The following is a 16,661-nucleotide window of genomic DNA, read 5'->3' as shown; positions in this document are numbered from 1 at the left end:
CCAACTGCTATGATAATCAAAGCTTTTAGGTATCACCCTAAAAGGTTATTTTATTTTTATTCTTAAATTGCACAAAGGGATGATGATTGTGTTATAGAGTGTTTATATTTATAGCTAATTTGTGCATATATTTCTGAATTTGTGTTTTTGTAAATCTGTATGGTTTGGAATATTTGTGTGTGTGTGATAAAATGTTTTATGTAGGGTTTTAGGGGGGCAGAAGAGTTGGGAGGAAAGATTAATCATCAAATCCAGGACTTCCTGCATACTAAACACACACTGTTCCACTGAGCCACGTCCCCAGCTTGGACAAAAATTCTCAACTTTAGGGAGTGACACATTAGACATCAGGAAAAAGGAAAATAATATAACAGTCTTTTTATAACAGTCATTTTTGTTTGTTTGGGTTTTTTTTTTTTTGCAATGCACATATTTAATCTATTTTTAAAGATAAATTAAGGGAGTGGGGAACAAATGAGAAATCTCTGGAAAGGAAAGTTTTCCTGTCTGGATATGTGGTGAGATCATGGGGAAGCAGGAGAAGGGCCACCCTGAGAAAATAAGAGACAGAGAGAAGCAGGAACCTGAACAGACCCTGCCTGAGACACAGAGGACTGGCAAGTTGTCTAGGAATTCCTCATCTCTGCCCTCTGAGGGCCACCAAGCTTAGGTCCTTATATCCCACCACACCTCCTAGGGCGTTCTTTTCAGAAGCGTCCCTTGCCCCCAACACACACACACACACAAGCCAATGTGAGATTCTCACAAGCTGGCGATTTCCTTAATATCCCAGGTGTCCTGGTCTCAGCCCTTACAGAACATCTTCATTTAGCCCCTAATGGAGGAGCCTTACCTGTGCCAGGTTCAAACCAAAGCAGCCTGCAGCCTGTGCCCGGGACCTCCTAGGGTTGGCCAAGCCTATCAAGTAGGATATAAATAGAAACCTGTCCAGCAACATTCTGTGCTCAGGAGAGTGATGCCATTTCTGAATATTGCTGTTCAGAAGCCTCTTTTGAGATGGTAGAGTGCAGTATATATAAGACACAAATAAAAAAGAGCGTTTTCAAACCCATAGAGCTTTTAGGAAGAAAGTTTTAAAAGCCAGAGGAAACATATACACAGAATAGTATAATATATTGTCATATATCACATATTTAATAATATATACTAAATAAAGCAAATATACACAGTGAGAACACACATCCTTGGCAACCATGAACACACAAGGGAATAATTCCTGACCTAAACCTCTACCTCCTGAATGTTAGGATTAATTGTGTGTGTCACCATGCCTAATAGAAGAGATATTTACATTAAGAAAGATAATATTTAAATTGTAGGATTTAGCAAACGTTGTAATGATCTCATTTATGAATATTGTATGAATTCAGTTCTTACCACGATCTGTAATTTTTAAAAAGTATGTATATATGTGTTTGTCTATGTGTGGGTAGGTGCATGTGAACGCAAGTGCCCTGGCCAGAAGTGAATGTCAGGTTTCCTAGGGCTGAAGCTACAGGTAGTTGTGAGCTGCTTGGTTAGGGTGATGGGAATGGAACTCAGGCCCTCAGCAAGAGCAGCAAGTGCTCTCAACCACTGCCTATCTAGCCCAACAATGTTTTATTTTCAATTAGAAAAACGTAATTGGTATTTATTTGTTTATTTGAGGCACAGTCAGTCTTAGTTTGTGTTTCTCTTGCTTTGATAAAACACCACATCTTAGCATGAGCCAACCATGGGGCTAATGTCTCTGAGCAGGGCAGCAGATGAGATAAAGGAAGGTTTAGCATTTTGGTTCAATAGGAGCCTGGGTGATCAGTGAGGGCGATCAGCTCTGAAGGTGCTCTGTGGGAGGTGTGGGAGCAATGGCCAGGGAATGAAGTTCACTGTCTCTGAACTATAAGGCAGGACTCTGGGACATTCCTGGGTGTCCCAGGTAACCCTGTTCACAGAACTGCACCCCTTGGGCAGCCAGGCCCAGCATATAGTTGCTCCCCCTGGGTTGCTGCTCTGAGCTCTAGATTCTCCTAGCTCCTAGAGCTGGCAGGGCAGGAGAAGTGGATGCGTGTTAAATCTGATCTACAGAGAACTCAGATAAAATCACGGTTCTCACTGGCTGATCACTTGTCCTTTTAATAACCTACGTTCACAAATTCGCTTCTGTGGATTACAGTCCTAACACAGACTTCTCTTGTCTTAATGCTCAAGCCTTGCAAAAGCTGTGAGCAACTGGGAAAGCACTAATAGTCCCAACCCCTCCTGTAAACGACTTGGTTTGGCATAGAAAACCTTAAGCTCCAGGATGGAAAGTTACCAGGGTGTAGCATAAATCAAAACAGAGGGACAGAAAAGAGGAGGGCTCAGTGGTAAGGAGAACGGCTTGCTTTTACAGAGGACCCAGCTTCAATTCCCAGCATGGCCATGGCCACTCACAAATCTCCATAACTCTAGTTCCAGGGGCTCTGATCCTTTCTTCAGACCTTCCAGGACATCAGGAATAGACATGCATGCAGGCAAAACTCATGCTCAGAAGATAAAAAAAAAAATCTAAATATTTTTATCAAAATAGGAAACACTATGAGTAGGTCAAGGAAGGCTGAGTATGAATGGCAGAGGAATCTTCTAAATGTGCTAGGTGGATTAATCCCAGAAAGTTCCAAATTGTTTCACAAATATGTAACCAGTTAATGAAGGCCTGCTTATAGACAGAAGGTGCTGTCAGCTCCACACTTAAGATATATCTGTAGGGTAAGTGCCTGTCACCACTTTCTCCAGGTCACTGTAGGTCACCTTAGAAAAAGATGACCCTGCAGCAACAGAATGTAACCTTTTGCAAGGTGAATGGCTTGGTAAGCAGAGCCTGTCTGACTGTGGGCCTCCTGTCATCTTGGCTACCCCTCTATCAGCTGCCCTTCCTGCCCCAGCCCCCTGCATCTCGTCCTCACACAGCTGTCTCTCATGGGGTCTCTTTGAACCTATGTGAGTCCATAAAATCACTATTGCTTTTAGAGCAGGGCCCAAGCATCTCCGACATCCATCCACACAGGCCCTTCAGATCTGCTGCTCTTGCCCTCTGAACTCCTTTGCTCTTGACTTTTCTTCAGTCTCTCTTGGGTTCACCGTTCACCAGGCTGATGGCTACAGCCGGCAGCCAATAAATACCCCTGTAATTTATTTATCCTTTGGCCACAAGTCACTGCTCCATTCCATTCTTGCCAGGGCTTCCGGGCAACCTCATTTAACTTGTCTTTGGGGAAAGCTTCCAGAATCATTGCATTTAGTGTGGATTCTGACACGTGAGACAGTATGTGTGGGCTGGCACTGCCATCCTGTCTCAGTGCCTCTGTAGAAACACAATATTAGCACAGACATGAAGAAGAAGACCACCTAAGAGGCAAGAGAAGGTATACAGGACCTAGAACAGAGGGGTGGGAACTTCCTGCAGGGCTGAGCTGCAGATGTCGTGAACAGTAGACTTGTCTTTGCTTTTTAATAGTTTTTCCTACTCTAGACCTTTGGTTGGGTGGAAGACCAACCTTCTGGGGAGAGGGGACTAGGGGTGGCATGCACGACTCCCTCTGACAAGGGAGGCAATGAAGCTAGAAGAGGCCACAGTCTCAACAGCATGGTATATCCCTCCTTCCATAAAGGATCTATGTCCCCACTGCTTATGAGGGGCTAATGACCATGCGGGCTGACTCTAGAGCAGAACATGAAGCATTCCTTCCTTAGGGGACACTGACACCAGGAACAACAGACATCTCGATCCTGGCAAATCTCTGAAGTCTCTTCGCCTTTACCACCCTCCCTCCCCTTCATCTGAGAAGTGAGGTAGCTGAACTAGTCTCTCAAAGTTTGTTGTAGGTGATCCTTGCTGAGTTGATCAAGCCTGGGGCTGTTGACCCTGAACCTCCAAGGGAGCACCCAGGTTTGAAGCCACTGATGCCTGGGTAGACTTCTGAGGTTCCTTATTGACGATGGTCAATGGATTTTAAACACTAAACATCAACAATACTGAGAGAAAGAGAGATGTGGGACATAATGCAATTTGCTTAATATTGTTCAGATTGCTACCTAATTCAAAAGCCAGTCACGATGTGGCCACCACTAAGGAACAATACGTAACCACAACCATGACAATGATTAACTAAATGATCAGATTTTTCACTTCCTTACCAAAGCCTGGAGAAATCTGAGCTGTGGCTGCCTTAAACCGTCTCTGAGTGAAATACATTTAAAAGCAACTACAAATTACTAATGACTAATGCCCTTCAATTTGGCCTCAAGCTGAGAGATTGTGTGCAGAAATAAAGTGTTTTATAATCCCACGGGCCTGCTCTATTATAGACTGCAGGGGACCAATCAAGTGGCTGTGAACATGTTAGCTGCATGTGTGTGCTCTCTGTGTGCTGTGTCCATGTGTACAGGGATCGTGCACCTAACCATGTGTGACTATGTAGCTGTAAGGCATGTGTGGTGTATGTGTATGTTCATGTGGAAATCAGTACTGAAAAAGTGTTTCCCCTTTTTAGTAGGAGTTCAACAGCCAGACAAAGACAGAGTTAGCTCTGAGGACCCAGAATCTGTGATGCCTGACAGGGGCCCAAAGCCAAAGCCTCACACACACACACACACACACACACACACACACACACACACTCACACACACACACACACACACTCACACACACACACTCACACACACACACACACTCACACACACACACTCACACACACACACACACACACACACCAGTTGCCTTTCAGCCAGGGTAGCCACATCTGCCCTTTGCAAAAAAGCAATCTCCAGCAAGCCCAGAAGAAAGCTTGAAGGAGAATAACTGCAGCTCACACGGGTGACCTATTTTCTGAATCCAGCTTTTGTGCAGCGTTCATTTCTTCAGCGAACAGCAGACCTTTTCAGGCCCAGAAAACAAAGCAGACTGCGTTCATCAGAATGTACGGAGTGCCAGCACAAAAGGACTTTCTTTAAAGATTATTCTGTGCATGTGTTTTGTGTCAATGTTATGTCATAGATGTGATATTAACTGCTGAGCCATCTCCCCAGCCCCAGAGGAAAGGCCCTGCTTCCCATGCAGGTCCTAAGTGGGTTGGCCTCAGATGACTATTATGGGAGGAGATGACACATCCATCAAACCCTTGCTGGCTTTACCTCCCCCATTAATCAAGATTAACTTGATGTCGACAAGTCGTGGGTGAGCCTACTGTGTGTCCTATCAGCACACCAAGCACAATGACAGCCACTCTTGAGGGTTCCCCATGCATCTCACTTGATAATTATGATTCCTTATGTCCCAACTTCAGGCTGCAAAGGCCCTTCCCTCCCCACATTGCCTGATCGAAACAAATCATCTCAGTGCTGTGCTCAGTCGCTGCAGATACAGTCGACAGGGTCACTCTTTAGAACTACAGATGTGGCGGGACACATAACATTGCTAATGGTTAGTTTCTGAAGTTGGAGAAGCATCTGATAGCTTCGAGTGACACACCGTGGGATGTATGCAGAGGACTGAGGTAAAGAGAGAAAGGGGGAGCCAGGAATAGGAAGTCAAGAAGTATCCCTTCAGGTCAGCATGCCAGGTGAGAGACCCTTGAGCAGCAGGAGCCAACGATGCTGTGTCTGATGAGCCCACAGGTTCCCAGGAAGCATCCGATCAGTTCAGGATCAAGACTCAGGTTGGAGGACTTCCAGGATCCAGTGGATCTAGATGCTCTTTTGGGGGGAGCAGTGAAGTGGTCGGTGCACACACAGCACACATGGGAGAGGAAGTCAGAGTCCAGGGAAGCACAGGGGGAGGCAGAAAGCAAGAGCGTGTCTAAGGGACCAAATATCTCACTGCTGTTGGTCAGTAATGATCTCTTGCCTTTCCATTTAGCGCTGTAGGGATCTTAAAGGGAGGTGGGAGCTGCGGGGGATGGCTCAGTGGTTAAGAGCACTTGCTGCTCTTGCAGAGGACCCAAGTTTGAGTGACAGCTCCCACCTGCAGCTTCAGTTCCAGGGTAGTCAGTGCCCTCCTCTGGCTTTCATAGACACCGAGCAGACATGTGGTACACAGATGGACACGCAGGCAAAACACCCATACACAGAGAATAAAAAGTTAGAATAAAAAGAAAGAAAGGGACGTGTTCCCCATCTCTGTAGTGCCCACCGAACTCATAACAGTCACCTGCAGACTAGCTCAGGGACTCAGACTCTCGTCATTGGAACTGATGTATTCACCAGCTTGTCTGCTTGCTGGGGGAGTAAAGTAAGGAGCAAGAACAGGATGTTAACTAGACCAGTCTGGTTCCAGAAGAGGGATCATAAAGATACTGAACAATGGCACTGGGTTAGAATTCAATTGTCTCATTTGGGGCAGAACTTTCCAACAGCATGTGGGGAGAGCCGAGATCTTTATCTTTGAAGTGATTGGGAGGTCATCCTGGTAAGCGGATGCTGGAAATTGGGTTTAAGAATGCAAGAGAGGGAGGGCAGAACAGGGAACCAGCAGGGTCCCAGGTGAAACAGGGACACGGAAGGTCACAGACAGTCTGTTCAAGCTGGGGGGTAAAGATACCAGCTGTCCCTGCGAAGGAGTGGCCCAACGGACTTCACTAGGATGGTCCCCACCCTCCCGGAGGGTACAGGCCTGGTACACCTGCCTCCTCCCTCCTCTCCTAAACCGGAACAGTACTCCTTAGCTCAGAGGGACCGCTAGAGAGAGGAACAGGATCCTGAAGAGGGCTGCTCTGCTCCACATGAAGCACTTCCACAGTAAGAACTGAAGTATGCCACATTCCCAGAGTGAGAACAGCAGCAACCTGGTAGCCATATCCCTGATTCCTCATCTCTAAGGTCACACCACATAGAATCTATTAATTTTAGATTTGCCTGGGCTACTATCTCCAGTGAAGCTAACAACAAAAGCACTATAGGGATGCACACACACAAATTCCACACTCAGCTCACCACCACCACCACCACCAGCACTACCACCACCAACAACAACAACAATAGCAACAGCAACAACAACAGCAACAGCTCAGAAGCAAAAGAATGCTGCATGTAGCTTTGAAAATGTCCCAAACATCACACAGTCAGCATCATACAGACAGGGACCTACCATGTGCTCCCTATACCTAGCCAGACCCTGTGCTAGGTGTGGGACTACATAAAATTAAAATAGATCATGATGAGATATATGAATGAATGAATGAATGAATGAATGCAGTTTTATTCCACAAAACAATTAATATACCTAAGAAATGTTGGTTGGGTATGAGATCCATTTTTTTTTCCTGGCAGAAATAGAATTTTTCATCACACTGGTTCATAATCAAATACACCCACATGTATGCACAAGAACAACCTCCAACACTCGCAAATAGAAAGACTTGGTCCTCCAAAAGGGAAGACTATTTAAAAAAAAAAAACAATTCTTTGTAACTTTATTGACTACCAGCTACTTGGTGGCTGAAAAAGTGGACAAAAGAGCTACCTTTTGGCTTTTTCCCCTCTAGGTAATTTTTCCTAGGAACATCCTATTACATTTCACTCTAAACAGATGCATTTCAGACAGAAGCAGATTATCCATTTTCTGCTCTACTTTAATATCCACATTTTCATTTCATGGGTTTTATCCCTCAATTCCAAATGACATTCTAAGTCAAATGAGAATTTAACCAATGTCACCAACTAACTGTTTTGTTTTGTTCTGTTTTTTTTTTTTTAATAAATCTTGGTGATGAGAAGAGGGCTACTGGGTATTATGAAATCTGCCCTAAATGGAAAACAGGACAGGCAATGGATGCAGTGATGGATTAAAAAGAATTTAAATCTGCTGGGCGGTGGTGGTGCACACCTTTAATCTCAGCACTCGGGAGGCAGAGGCAGGCAGATTTCTGAGTTCGAGGCCAGCCTGGTCTACAAAGTGAGTTCCAGGACAGCCAGGGCTACACAGAGAGAAAAACAAAAACAAAACAAAAAACAACAAACAAAAAAAGAAAGAAAGAAAAAAGTATATGAATCAGATACACACCTATCTATGCTGCCCACACTGATATATGCATGGTGTCAGGCATGTGAAGACCATGTCTGTGCTCACAGGGACACAGAAAGGGGGAGAGACATGACAAGGACTGTGGCTTTGATGTGGTTCATGTACCGTCAAGGTAGAATCTATACCTCCTTCTACAGAGACACCATCTCCCACCATCTCGAATACTTAAAACTATGTGACATCGTCATACCCGTTCCCTAATCATACTTTGGATAAGATCGTGTTGCAATACTTTTAGAATTCACATTTTTAAACGAGTCCTTCTAATTTACCCTCTAATCGAAGGACAGGGTGTTTTATTCTGCCAACAAATAATGCCGTGGTGCCAAGACAGGACCTCGCTGGTCTCATGACATGAATGTTTCGCAAAGAAATACAGGATGTTGTGAGCATCGGGGACACAAGCTCGATATCAGCCCTGTGGTGGTTATCCCACTGGCGCACACACAGAAAGCATCTGGGTGAGATTTCAACATCATTATTCCCCCAGGTCCCAGCCTTGAGGATTCTAGTTTAATTGGTCTGGGCTACAGCACTGAGAACCTCTGGGTTTTAAAGCCTCCCAGCTAAACAGACAGAGTCTGAGGATCCTGGTGTGTTCCTCAGTCCTGCCTAGCATGGAAAGGCCCTGGAGGGCTTGTTCAACAGACTACTCAGTCCTGACACTACCTGAGAATGAGGGCCCCAGAGTGCGCATCTCTAAGGAGCTATCTGGAGATGTAGGAGCGTACCATGAGAGACAGTGTTCCAGGGATGAGAGAGGATGCTCTGTGCTCTATGGAGGAAAGCACCATTGAAAGGCTCAGCGAAAAGACTGGATATGGGCAAGAGGCTTCCTAGAACCTCAGACTTCCTGTAGGGTCAGCTTAGCTGTAGGGCAATAAAAAATCAGTGTGCGTTGAGGTCTAATGGCAGGTGGGCATCTCCCTGGTTCTGGTCTAATGGCAGGTGGGCATCTCCCTGGTTCTGGTCTAATGACAGCTGGGCATCTCCCTGGTTCTGGTCTAATGGCAGCTGGGCATCTCCCTGGTTCTGGTCTAATGGCAGCTGGGCATCTCCCTGGTTCTGGTCTAATGGCAGCTGGGCATCTCCCTGGTTCTGGCATCTGTAGTCTTTAATGAGGGGAGAAATTACTTCTCCAGGCAAAAGAGACAGCTCCTCCCCACCCCTCTGGCCTGTCTGACTTTTTATTTTGCAATAACATTTCACTAAACTTCACAGGCTGCCCTTGAACTCACACGACAGTCTAGGTGGGCCTTGAACATGCAACCTTCCTGCCTCAACCTCCCCAGTAGCTGAGACAACAGACCTGGTTTACAAATAATCTTTTCAAAGGAATCCACACAGCAGGAATGTCCCATGAATTGGCTCTTAACTCTCTGGTTATTCAAAAATCTTGGCTGGATTATTTTGGAAAGACAGGTTAACACTTTGTAAGTATAACACTTCATATCTCTCATGATCCCCTTGCAAATGCCACCTCATTCCAGCTCTTACAGAACTCCTGGAATGAGGGCTAAGAGTGTCAGTTAGTGATAGAGGAGTTGTCTAATATGCCCAGGCCCTGGTCCAAACCACCACTGTGGTGAGAAGAGAAAAAAAGAAAGAAGGAAGGGGGAATAAAAAGAGGGGGGGGAGGAGGGAAGGAAGGAGGGAGGGAGAAAAGGAGGGGAGAAAGAGGTTCATACATCTCCACTGTGTGCTTTCACCAAAGCTAATGAGCTAACCCACTCCTGCTCCCTCTGGCCACCCCACCTCCCCACCCCCACCCCGTGAGCATTTTTCAATATAGTAACACGTTACATACATTTGCCTCTACCTAGTGGTTTTCAATTAAAACCACTTCTGGAAACATGATTTGAACATACATAAGGTTTCCGAGACCCATTTAGAAGAAGACACGGCACAACTAGATACTGATCAAAAGAAAGAAAGAAAACGGTAAAATATCTGAAGAATGCTCCCCACGTCACCATGCAGCTGTCTGCAGCCGCTGGCTCTGGCAGCCTCTGGCTCTGCTGTCTTTCTCTTTCTCAATTGGGTGCTGAGCAGGGGTCCCAGGAAGCCCTCCCATCTACCTGACCACTGTTTCAGAGACCTGCCAACTCAAGAAGACAGATTAATTAGCTTCTTCCCTCTCCTAAGCACCTCTGGCCCTCTCTAACTGCCCATCACCCCATCACCGGCAAGCTTTCATCTCTCAGTCCTTCCCAGTCAGGAAAGGCTACACATGAAGATGTGCTGTCTGCACAGGCCAGCCCACACCTGCTATTTTTCAACCCAGGGAGGTTTCCTTGGCAACCATCCACATCACTACCCCCGACTCTTCATTCGGTAAGCCCTGGTATTATCGAAGAACACAACCTCTTTATCAGGATTTGAGATCTGAAATGTTCCTTTCACAGTGCCCACCCCCTTGCCAAGCTATATCTCCTTGCAGCCTGGGATAGTGTCTAACACCAACTGTTCTTATCCCAGTGCCTGGCAAAGGTTCTCAAAAAACATGTTTGCTGGGTGAATGGATGTGATTTAGTAAGCTCTTTTTGTATGCAAGACTTTAAATACCCAAAGGGCTTATGCATTTTGGGTATTTAAAAACAAACTTGACAAAACAGTTTGCAAACAGCCATATGGTGGTTACCTCGGAAGAGCTATGGAAAATGTGAACTGAACATTTGACTTCCTCTGACTCCGTTTAAAGAATCAACAATGTCATTAGGAGGGCTACCTATGAACTGAATACAGAGGAGCCTTACCCTCTCACACCGGGTTTCCGAGTAGCAATTGGAGAGGTTGTGCATGCTCAAAGTCTCCCAGCCAAAGGCTCAGCTCACCATGTGTGTGAACCCTAGTTCATCTGGGCTTTACCTGCCCAGAGAAAAGGACAACTCTTTCAAAGCATCATACAACCATAGCTGAACACCAAGTTGGGCAGTCTTTCATAAGTCACATAAAAGCACGGGACGGGTCATGTCCCCTGTGTCTTCTAGTTACTCAAAACCAAATGTAGCAACACCCTTAAAGATGGCAGGCGCCACATCATTATACATTAGCCAGTCTGGATGAGTAGGTTGCTAACAGATACTAAGGAACGCTATGCAAGAGGGCAAGTCTCAGTAGAATTACAAGGCACTGACACACTCATTTGGAATCAAATATCACTTTAGCACTTGAAGAGAATTCAGATAATGTACTTTCTCATTTAATAGGAAAGAGAGCTTACAATAGTCACATAGATTTCTAATACAAGAGTGGTACTCGTAGCCAGTCAGAGGTAAATTTAATTTTGTGTTAGCTTAGGCCCCAAATAACACTTCAGTATCCTAAAGGACCCACTGTTAGGTCTCCGATGAGAACATCTAATGATGAATGAACAGCTTTGCAATTTAATTGAGACTCGAATTCCTATCGGACCCTTACACTGCACCAAAGGATTTTCCATATCTGTTAGTATCAAGAGTTCCCCCCTAACTTTCAAAATTAACTCCGATAGAAGAGAAATAAATCAAGCTTTTATAAGATCTTATAGACGTCAGGGTGTTCTTTTCCTGGCAGAAATTCTAATCCTTTTTTTTTCTTTTTTGAGAAAAGATTAATGACCAAAGCAACTTAGTCTAAGATTAAAATTCCCCATTTATATTAAATTTATATTGTGTGCCACGTATATCAATTCCAGAGGGGTAATTTTCTGTGTTGAATTATTTATAGTCTTTTGTAATAAGATAGCTGATAAACTTTTAAATACTCATGTATAAGCTTAATTCAAAGATGGTAAAATAAACCAATACTGACAACAGAAATCTTGGGACCCTGCAGAATGTGTGTACGTCTTTCTGTCTACCTGCATAGACATTTGCTCACTAAAATAATTGTGTCTGCATCGTCGTACGAAGACGTGGTGAATCAAAATGAGCGTAAGGAATAATGAATGATTGTGGCTATTGAATGATGAATACATACAATGAATTTCGTGACTTAAGATGACAAATCAGATAATGTCTACTGTGGTAGAGAGAGCAATAAATTATCCAATTATTTGGTTAGCCTATGAATTTTAATATATCTGACCTTGCTATTTCTCTAGGAAAGTCTGCGTGGGGGTTGATTTCGCCTACCATACCAAGACTCTTATGGTACAAATATACACTAACTACCATATACCCAACACTGGGCTGCATGGTGACATGTGCATAAATCCCCAACATGCACCCTGCTCGCATTCCTCCCATCTACTAACACATCTTACCTTGGCACTGGCCACAAGGGTTTCCAACTAAGACACAGCTATTAAAGAAGAAAATGAAATTTGCTTTGGATTGGTTAGCAGTCATCCCTCCCATTAGTTTCTGTTGCTGCTGCACATTAGTACAAATTTCACCCCTTAAAACAACACCAACTCAGTCCTGTGCAGGCCTAAAGGGGAGATGTCAGCAGTGGACCTGAGTGGGCCATGTTCCTCCTGGAGGTTCAGGAGAGAATCTGTCTGCCTTTCCAGCCTTCCTCAGTTCACGGCCCCTCCGTCTTCAAAGCCAGCGGTTCTGGGACCTCCACCCTTGACTGTGGCTTCCCCTTCTTCCTCATAGGATCATGTCATGACAGTGAGCGATCCTTGCCCTTCATTTAACTATCCCTGTAGCATTGTTTGCCATGTCTGGTGGCATATTTACAGATGACAATGACAAGGATGGGGATACAGGCAGCCTCGGGGAACATCACTCTCTACCACACCTTCCAGTTCTATGTACTGGCTGGTTTTGAGTGTCACTTTGAAACAAGCTACAGTCATCAGGAAAGAAGGAGCCTCAGTTGAGGAAATGACTCCATGAGTTCCAGCTGCAAGGCATTTTCTCAATTAGTGATGTATAGAGTCAGCCTCAGACCATGGTGGATGGTACCATCGATGGGTTGTTGGTCTTGGGTTCTATAAGAAAGCAGGCTGAGCACACCTGCAAGAAGTAGCCTGCTCCCCCATCCCTTGCCTGAATCTGGACCTCAGCACCTGCTAGGAAGAGCCTCTGACCCTTCAAATTCTATAGCAAACGCAGCCTGGCCCTTTCTGTTCTAGAGGAAGCAAGTGCCCCACGGAAGTGCAGAAGCCCAGTACTTGAACAGTCACACTGGTTAGGCCGGAGAACTGAAAAAAAAACATCTGTACATATTGTCGTCTTACTGCCCCAGCGCTTGTTTAGTGTGTAACCTAGGCAGCCTCCCTCTTTCCTTGGCACCATCTCTGCTGGCACCCACTTGGATCCCTAATACACATGAGGTGGGACTGGGGAAAACAGAATGTTCCTAAGCTTTGCCTGCTTGGTTTGGCCATGAGAAGTGGTTCTCTTCGTCTGATTCCTTCAGGGTCTCTCCCTATTTCTTGCTGCTTTGTCCTTCACTGGTCCTCTGTGAGATTCATTCCTTTTAAATGGCAGTGAATCTTGCTTTGCCTCGGAGACCCCAGTGGGCACGGTTCCACCTCTTCTGCCAAGTCTGTTTATCCAGCCCTCTGCTGATACAGCCTCGAAAGGGTTGGTGGCTCAAGACTGTTAGCCTGGCAGAGCCAGGGGAGGGAGACGTTTGCTCCAGGAAGACCTGGGGCAGGTAGACCAGACCGCCCACCACTGCTTCTCGCTGCCTCTTCACCTGCCCACTACCCCCCGGGCCAGTTTGCCTCTTCGGGATTGTATTTTCCAAGCCTTGTACTGTGTTTGTCTGATGTTAATGTGTGTTGCTCCTTGAATCGAGTTTGGAGGAAGAATTGAATTGTATGTGTGATGGCATGTTGGTAATGCCAGACTTAATGTCACATGGGCCCTCTTGGCCTAGCTAATTGAATGCTGAAAGTGGCACCGCGTGACAGCCACAGTGCTGACTCCTGAATTCTCAATAGTGTTTTGACTCAAGGGCTGGCAGCCCAGGGGATGGAGCCTGTTGGGAGCAAAGACTTCCCTCTGTTGATCCTCCCCACGTAACCCACCCAGGCCAGGGCAGCTTCTGCCTGTGTTTGGAGTTCTACATTAATGAACTACACTTAGTATAGTCCTTACTTGTATTCTCAAAAGGGTCCTACCTAGCCTGTCTTTCTTTCCAAAACCATACCATATCCTTCAGCCCCAGAGCCTGGCTGCCATGTCCATCCTCTTTGGGAGAAGTACGAATGTGTGTGTCTAAATTAAAAGAAAAAAATATTTAAACATTTTTTAACAAAATAAAATTTATTTTTGTATTAAAAAGAAAGAAAGAAAGAAAGAAAGAAAGAAAGAAAGAAAGAAAGAAAGAAAGAAAGAAAGAAAGGAAGGAAGGAAGGAAGGAAGGAAGGAAGGAAGAAAGAAAGAAAGAAAGAAAGAAAGAAAGAAAGAAAGAAAGAAAGAAAGAAAGAAAGAAAGAAAGAAAGAAAGAAAGAAAGAAAGCAGGCTGAGTAAGCCATGGGTAGCAAGCCGGTAAGCAGCACCCTTTCATGGACTGTGTATATCAGCTCCTGCCTCCAGAGTTCCGCCCTGTTTGAGTTCCTGTCCCGACTTCCTTCAATAATGAACAGCAAGATGGAAGTGTAAGCCAAATAAACCCTTTCCTTCCCAGCTTGCTTCTTGGTCATGGTGTTTCACTGCAGCAAGAGAGACCCTGACTAAGACAGCATGTAATGTTGCACTCTTTCGCAGAGGTGCTGCGTAGAACTGGAGTATGAAACCTATTTGGGGGATGAGGAAGGCCATTACTTGAGGCTTGGCTTTGACAACTTGCTGGCTGGGTAAAGCTGATCCATAGACTCAAGCTCTCTGAGTCTTTACTCTGTACACTGGAGCCAATGCTTCCAGGGATTAAAGGAAAGATGAACATAAAGCAATTAGGGGCTGGTGAAATGACTCAGCGGTTAAGAGCACCGACTGCTCTTCTAAAGGTCCTGAGTTCAAATCTCAGCAACCACATGGTGACTCACAACCATCTGTAATGAGATCTGACACCCTCTTCTGGTGTGTCTAAAGACAGCTACAATGTACTTACATATAATAATAAATAAATCTTTGGGCCGGAGCAAGCAGGGCTGGAGGGAGCAGAGGTCCTGAGTTCAATTCCCAGCAACCACATGATGGCTCACAACCATCTGTACAGCTACAGTGTACTCATATAAATAAAATAAATACATCTTTTATTTAAAAAAAAAAAAGCAATTAGCTCCCAGTCCACTGTAAGATTTGAATGCATGCGAGAGCCCCTCCCCTTCTGACTACACATTTAAAGGTACAGCAGCCTGTAACTAACTACATCCTGATGTCTGCTGTATTGGCATGGTAAGTGAGTGAAGAAAAAAGACAGTTGAATAGTAGATTAGTGGCTTTGTTGGACAATACCTTTAAACATTCAAAAGGCTGCAGTAGTTTAAGTGCAACCTAATAAAACAGTAGATTTTTTAAAAATTAGTATATTTTGGTATTGATCCTCGTTGTTACATGTGTGTGTATGTGTATGTGTGTGTGTGTGTGTGTGTGTGTGTGTGTGTGTGTGTGTGTACGTACGTGCGTGTGCGTGTGTTTCACTCCACACATTTTAAAGGTAGATCTACTGCAGTTTACTTTCCTTGCATTGCTTCCACTCAGCTGCTACAGGTCTTGTACAAAGCTATTTTGTATGTAGGAGGGAACACTTTCCTATTTGGTAGATAAATACCCAGGGACAGAATTGTTGGTTAGGCTTCTTCTTTTGCTTCAATTAAAGTTTGTGCTATTTTTCCCCTAAGTTTGCAGCATTTAAAAGTCTAACCCACAAATCAAAAACAGAGCCAGACAGTAATTGGGGGAGGCATGGGAGTCTTGTTCACGGTTTACCTCACCTTATCCCACACAGAGCCCTCCAGTCAACCCCACTCGGGGCTGCTGCAGCCAGCTGAGAAAGCTTTCTCCTTGTCCTGCTGTTTCCTCAGGCTGGCTGCTTCCCCAAGTGTCCTTTGCTTGTCTGGGAAAGGGCTTGACCAAACAGAGAATCCACCACCCCATACGGGCATACCACTTCCCTGGGCACCTGCTCCTGACCCACCCCTTTACACAGGTCCAGGCTCAGGATTAGACTGGCATTTCCTATTTCATTTTGGTCTGGGTGTTCCTGAAGGTTGGCTAATGTCCTTCAAACAACTAGGATCCAGTCACTTCTGCCCTGGGTGTCGCTTCCTTCTGCCCACAAGGCCCCCATGTTTGATTCTCTTTCCTGATAATTTTTTGTTTGGCGGGGCATGTCAATCAGCTTATAAAAGAAACTCCTACCATAGCGTCTAGCAGGAATCCCAGGCAAAGAGGGCAAGATTTCAAAGAGCTGTAAGCAGAATTCAGGGTTCCAAGAAGGCTGGAAATTATAAAGAGGCCATCAGCTTTGCTGGTAAGGTCTGACTGGGGCTTTCACATTTGCAATGGAAGCAGAAAGCAGCCTTGTAGATAAACAGAAAACACACATTCACTCACATCTTGCCAAAGACAAAAAGGGACAAACATGATGCTGGAGAGTGGGTCATGTGACCAACTGAAATTAGAAAACGTCAGAGTCATTTTTCAGCAAAGGCTAGCAAAACAGATCAGGGCACCAAAGCCTAAGGTGCCATATCACTTCTCCCTCATTGATGAA

General features: G+C 45.0%; 1 protein-coding gene across 12 annotated transcripts in view; it reads right to left on the bottom strand.

The window, feature by feature from the left end:
• Positions 1–16,661, bottom strand: part of Myo3b (myosin IIIB) — a 390,070-nt gene that overhangs the window by 358,247 nt on the left and 15,162 nt on the right. For 11 of the 12 annotated variants that reach the window (XM_017319039.1, XM_006499745.4, XM_017319038.2 and 8 more), the window contains exon 1: positions 854–911. The exons of the other annotated variant lie outside the window; for it this stretch is intronic. The gene's annotated coding sequence lies outside the window, so the exon portion shown is untranslated. Of the gene's footprint in view, positions 1–853; positions 912–16,661 lie in introns of those variants that run through there. 12 annotated transcript variants of the gene reach the window in all.

The sequence above is a fragment of the Mus musculus genome, chromosome 2 (genome assembly GCF_000001635.26).
Source record: "Mus musculus strain C57BL/6J chromosome 2, GRCm38.p6 C57BL/6J".
Lineage (NCBI taxonomy): Eukaryota > Metazoa > Chordata > Mammalia > Rodentia > Muridae > Mus > Mus musculus.
Note: the sequence above shows the minus strand (reverse complement) of the source record. Positions and strands in the feature narration are given on the sequence as shown.